At 45.7% G+C, this 6,359-nt stretch overlaps 1 protein-coding gene across 40 annotated transcripts in view; it reads right to left on the bottom strand.

Moving 5' to 3' along the window:
* LOC129854524 (trichohyalin-like) overlaps positions 1-108 on the bottom strand; it is a 15,899-nt gene extending 15,791 nt beyond the window's left edge. For all 40 annotated transcript variants that reach the window (XM_055921650.1, XM_055921658.1, XM_055921646.1 and 37 more), the window contains exon 1: positions 1-108. This exon is cut by the window's left edge. The gene's annotated coding sequence lies outside the window, so the exon portion shown is untranslated.
* Positions 109-6,359: the final 6,251 nt, after the last annotated feature.

Raw genomic sequence — 6,359 nt, 5'->3', positions numbered from 1 at the left:
CAAGAATAGATTAGAAAACAAGGATTTATAGAATCTGCTGATTCACACATATTATGCATTGATACTGACTCTACACCCACTCACACACACACACACACCCCCACACACACACACCCCCCCCACACCCCCCCACACCCACCCACCCACCCACCCACCCACCCACACACACACACCCCCACACCCCCCCACACCCCCCCACACCCCCACCCACCCACCCACCCACCCACCCACCCACACACACACACCCACACACACACACACACACCCACACCCACACACCCCCACACCCACCCACCCACCCACCCACACACACACACAAACATATTTCTTCTTATTTCTCGTGTTTTTTTTTCTAGTAATACATTTTTATAAATGATTGCATTGTTGGGTTTTGAGTTTGCAAGCAAAGCATTTCCCTGTACTTGTGCAGGTGACATAAAAATAAATAAAACAAACATGAAACTTGAAACTTATTGTTCAACGTGTGTGTGTAAATTGCTAGTCGTTAGCCAGCTAGCTAAAGAGGACAAAAGGACGTACGTCAGCTGACGTATCACCCCAACAGGCTACGTTGTCTCCCGTGATTGGTCAACGATGACACCACTGCTTCAGAAATAGGACAGATTTCTATATTTTCTCAGCCTCACTTGAGTGACAGTCACCGGTACGAGCACCGCCCGACCGCTCTGCCTGGATAGAATTCCCCCCCCCCCCCAGCACCCCCCCACGCCCGTCTAGTCTTCATTGAACACGAATGGGCCCCCGCCCCCTGCTGTCTATCAGAACCTGAAGGGCCAGTCTCTCTTCTCCACACGTAGAACACTCAGCATAGCAGTCTAGACAAAATGGCTGATTGTCCCCGTTTTGTGGTGCACTGCAGTCTCACTAGAATAACAAAGTGGGTGGGAGGAGGATTATATTTCAGGAGTTCACACCCAACTCACGGAATATGAATATTGTTTATTAAAAGTGCTTTGTTCAGGATTTTTGAAGCCATTTTTTTCTGCATCATATGACTGCAGGTCTAGACTCACTTGATATTCAGGACCAAGGTCAGGAGAATTTCTGGTCAGGAGATCCTTTACCTTACAGTATTGTTCAGATATTCTGATCTGATAGTTTTTCCATTTTTATTTTATTTAACCTTTATTTAACTAGGCAAGTCAGTTAAGAACAAATTCCTATTTACAATGACAACTTACCAAAAGGCAAAAGGCCTCCTGTGGGGATGGGGCCTGGGACTAAAATAAATAAATAAATACAATATAGATATAGGACAAAACACACATCACAACAAGATACAACACAACATTACATAAAGAGAGACCTAAGACAACAACATAGCAAGGCAGCAACACATGACAACACAGCATGGTAGCAACACAACATGGGACAGGGTTAGAGGGGAGTATCAGAGATGTGTAGATGGATAGGGTTAGGGTTAGAGGGGAGTATCAGCGATGTGTAGATGGATAGGGTTAGGGTTAGAGGGGAGTATCAGAGATGTGTAGATGGTTAGGGTTAGGGTTAGAGAGGAGTATCAGAGATGTGTAGATGGATAGGGTTAGGGTTAGAGGGGAGTATCAGAGGTGTGTAGATGGATGGGGTTAGGGTTAGAGGGGAGTATCAGAGATGTGTAGATGGATGGGGTTAGGGTTAGAGGGGAGTATCAGAGATGTGTAGATGGATAGGGTTAGGGTTAGATGGGAGTATCAGAGATGTGTAGATGGATAGGGTTAGGGTTAGATGGGAGTATCAGAGATGTGTAGATGGATAGGGTTAGGGTTAGAGGGGAGTATCAGAGATGTGTAGATGGATAGGGTTAGGGTTAGAGGGGAGTATCAGAGATGTGTAGATGGATGGGGTTAGAGGGGAGTATCAGAGATGTGTAGATGGTTAGGGTTAGAGGGGAGTATCAGAGATGTGTAGATGGATGGGGTTAGGGTTAGAGGGGAGTATCAGAGATGTGTAGATGGATAGGGTTAGGGTTAGAGGGGAGTATCAGAGATGTGTAGATGGATAGGGTTAGGGTTAGAGGGGAGTATCAGAGATGTGTAGATGGTTAGGGTTAGAGAGGAGTATCAGAGATGTGTAGATGGATAGGGTTAGGGTTAGAGGGGAGTATCAGAGATGTGTAGATGGATAGGGTTAGGGTTAGAGGGGAGTATCAGAGATGTGTAGATGAATAGGGTTAGAGGGGAGTATCAGAGATGTGTAGATGGATAGGGTTAGGGTTAGATGGGAGTATCAGAGATGTGTAGATGGATAGGGTTAGAGGGGAGTATCAGAGATGTGTAGATGGATAGGGTTAGGGTTAGAGGGGAGTATCAGAGATGTGTAGATGGATAGGGTTAGAGGGGAGTATCAGAGATGTGTAGATGGATAGGGTTAGAAGGGAGTATCAGAGATGTGTAGATGGTTAGGGTTAGAGGGGAGTATCAGAGATGTGTAGATGGATGGGGTTAGGGTCAGAGGGGAGTATCAGAGATGTGTAGATGGATAGGGTTAGGGTTAGAGGGGATGGGGTTAGGGGTTAGTAGTCTAGTACAGAACTTCTGCATCATTTGGTCACCATCCAGAAACACCAAACGTCCACAAATGAATCACTTGTATCGTTCTATCTAGGAACGTATCTATTGCAAATCCTAGCATAACATTCACGGTGCATCGGTTTCATCTGTCTTCTGTAGTTGTAATCTACAAAGGCTTCTGAAGTCTAGGAAGGCTTTGATCATCAAAGATAAAGTCCTTGTAGAGACGTGTTACACGTAGAAACGAAAAGAGCCAACAGGCCAACCCCTTCCCGCTGTGAAACAGACGAATCGTTGCATAACTGCTGATTTCATTCACCAATATAATAATAATGCTATATAATATCTGTATATTGTATTGTTTCTGTGGGCTGTCAGTGTTATGTTGTCTATGACTGAGTTCCAAATAGCATTCTATTATTTTTATAGTGCATATCCCTATGGGCCCTGGTCAAAAGTAGTGCACTAAATAGGGAATAGGGAGCCATAGAGCCCTGGTCAAAAGTAGTGCACTAAATAGGGAGCCATAGAGCCCTGGTCAAAAGTAGTGCACTAAATAGGGAATAGGGTGCCATAGAGCCCTGGTCAAAAGTAGTGCACTAAATAGGGAATAGGGAGCCATTTGGGAGACAACCTATGACTATTCAGGGCTCCTAGACTAGTTATGGGGTCAGGGGATGGGCCACTGAGATGATGACTAACGCTATCCATCTACACATCTCTGATACTCCCCTCTAACCCTAACCCTATCCATCTACACATCTCTGATACTCCCCTCTAACCCTAACCCTATCCATCTACACATCTCTGATACTCCCCTCTAACCCTATCCATCTACACATCTCGGATACTCCCCTCTAACCCTAACCCTATCCATCTACACATCTCTGATACTCCCCTCTAACCCTAACCCTATCCATCTACACATCTCTGATACTCCCCTCTAACCCTATCCATCTACACATCTCTGATACTCCCCTCTAACCCTAACCCTATCCATCTACACATCTCTGATACTCCCCTCTAACCCTATCCATCTACACATCTCTGATACTCCCCTCTAACCCTAACCCTATCCATCTACACATCTCTGATACTCCCCTCTAACGCTATCCATCTACACATCTCTGATACTCCCCTCTAACCCTAACCCTATCCATCTACACATCTCTGATACTCCCCTCTAACCCTAACCATCTACACATCTCTGATACTCCCCTCTAACCCTATCCATCTACACATCTCTGATACTCCCCTCTAACCCTATCCATCTACACATCTCTGATAGTCCCCTCTAACCCTAACCCTATCCATCTACACATCTCTGATACTCCCCTCTAACCCTATCCATCTACACATCTCTGATAGTCCCCTCTAACCCTAACCCTAACCATCTACACATCTCTGATACTCCCTTCTAACCCTATCCCTATCATCTACACATCTCTGATACTCCCCTCTAACCCTATCCCTATCATCTACACATCTCTGATACTCCCCTCTAACCCTATCCATCTACACATCTCTGATACTCCCCTCTAACCCTAACCATCTACACATCTCTGATACTCCCTTCTAACCCCTATCCATCTACACATCTCTGATACTCCCCTCTAACCCTAACCCTATCCATCTACACATCTCTGATACTCCCCTCTAACCCTAACCCTAACCATCTACACATCTCTGATACTCCCCTCTAACCCCATCCATCTACACATCTCTGATACTCCCCTCTAACCCTAACCCCATCCATCTACACATCTCTGATACTCCCCTCTAACCCTAACCCTATCCATCTACACATCTCTGATACTCCCCTCTAACCCTATCCATCTACACATCTCTGATACTCCCCTCTAACCCTATCCATCTACACATCTCTGATACTCCCCTCTAACCCTAACCCTATCCATCTACACATCTCTGATACTCCCCTCTAACCCTATCCATCTACACATCTCTGATACTCCCCTCTAACCCTATCCATCTACACATCTCTGATACTCCCCTCTAGCCCTAACCCTATCCATCTACACATCTCTGATACTCCCCTCTAACCCTATCCATCTACACATCTCTGATACTCCCCTCTAACCCTAACCCCATCCATCTACACATCTCTGATACTCCCATCTAACCCTAACCATCTACACATCTCTGATACTCCCCTCTAACCCTAACCATCTACACATCTCTGATACTCCCCTCTAACCCTAACCCTATCCATCTACACATCTCTGATACTCCCCTCTAACCCTAACCCTATCCATCTACACATCTCTGATACTCCCATCTAACCCTAACCATCTACACATCTCTGATACTCTCCCTTAATGCCGCCTCATAAAAAATAAGTGTTAAGTAAAAAAATAGATAAAAGTAACAAATAATTAAAGAGCAGCATTAAAAATATCAATGTGGAGGCTATATACAGGGTATTACGGTACAGAGACAATGTGGAGGCTATATACAGGAGGTACTGGTACAGAGTCAATGTGGAGGCTATATACAGGGTATTACGGTACAGAGTCAATGTGGAGGCTATATACAGGGAGTACCGGTACAGAGTCAATGTGGAGGCTATATACAGGGTATTACGGTACAGAGACAATGTGGAGGCTATATACAGGAGGTACTGGTACAGAGTCAATGTGGAGGCTATATACAGGGGGTACCGGTACCGAGTCAATGTGGAGGCTATATACAGGGTATTACGGTACAGAGACAATGTGGAGGCTATATACAGGAGGTACTGGTACAGAGTCAATGTGGAGGCTATATACAGGGGGTACCGGTACAGAGTCAATGTGGAGGCTATATACAGGGGGTACCGGTACAGAGTCAATGTGGAGGCTATATACAGGGGGTACCGGTACAGAGTCAATGTGGAGGCTATATACAGGGTGTACATGTACAGAGTCAATGTGGAGGCTATATACAGGGGGTACCGGTACAGAGTCAATGTGGAGGCTATATACAGGGGGTACCGGTACAGAGTCAATGTGGAGGCTATATACAGGGGGTACTGGTACAGAGTCAATGTGGAGGCTATATACAGGGGGTACCAGTACAGAGTCAATGTGGAGGCTATATACAGGGGGTACCGGTACAGAGTCAATGTGGAGACTGTATACAGGGTGGTACCGGTACAGAGTCAATGTGGAGGCTATATACAGGGTGTTACGGTACAGAGTCAATGTGGAGGCTATATACAGGGGGTACCGGTACAGAGTCAATGTGGAGGCTATATACAGGGTATTACGGTACAGAGTCAATGTGGAGGCTATATACAGGGGGTACCGGTACAGAGTCAATGTGGAGGCTATATACAGGGGTGGTACAGGTACAGAGTCAATGTGGAGGCTATTTACAGGGGGTACCGGTACAGAGTCAATGTAGAGGCTATATACAGGGGGTACCGGTACAGAGTCAATGTGGAGGCTATATACAGGGGGTACCGGTACAGAGTCAATGTGGAGGCTATATACAGGGGGGTACCGGTACAGAGTCAATGTGGAGGCTACATACAGGGGGGTACCGGTACAGAGTCAATGTGGAGGCTATATACAGGGTATTACGGTACAGAGTCAATGTGGAGGCTACATACAGGGGGGTACCGGTACAGAGTCAATGTGGAGGCTACATACAGGGGGTACCGGTACAGAGTCAATGTGCGGGGGCACCGGTGTCGAGGTAATTGAGGTAATATGTACATGTAGGTAAAGATATTAAAGTGACTATACATAGATAATAAACAGAGAGTAGCAGCAGTGTACATGTAGGTAGAGATATTAAAGTGACTATACATAGATAATAAACAGAGAG

This window comes from Salvelinus fontinalis, chromosome 4 (assembly GCF_029448725.1).
Source record: "Salvelinus fontinalis isolate EN_2023a chromosome 4, ASM2944872v1, whole genome shotgun sequence".
NCBI lineage: Eukaryota > Metazoa > Chordata > Actinopteri > Salmoniformes > Salmonidae > Salvelinus > Salvelinus fontinalis.
This window is presented reverse-complemented; position numbering and strand designations above follow the sequence as displayed.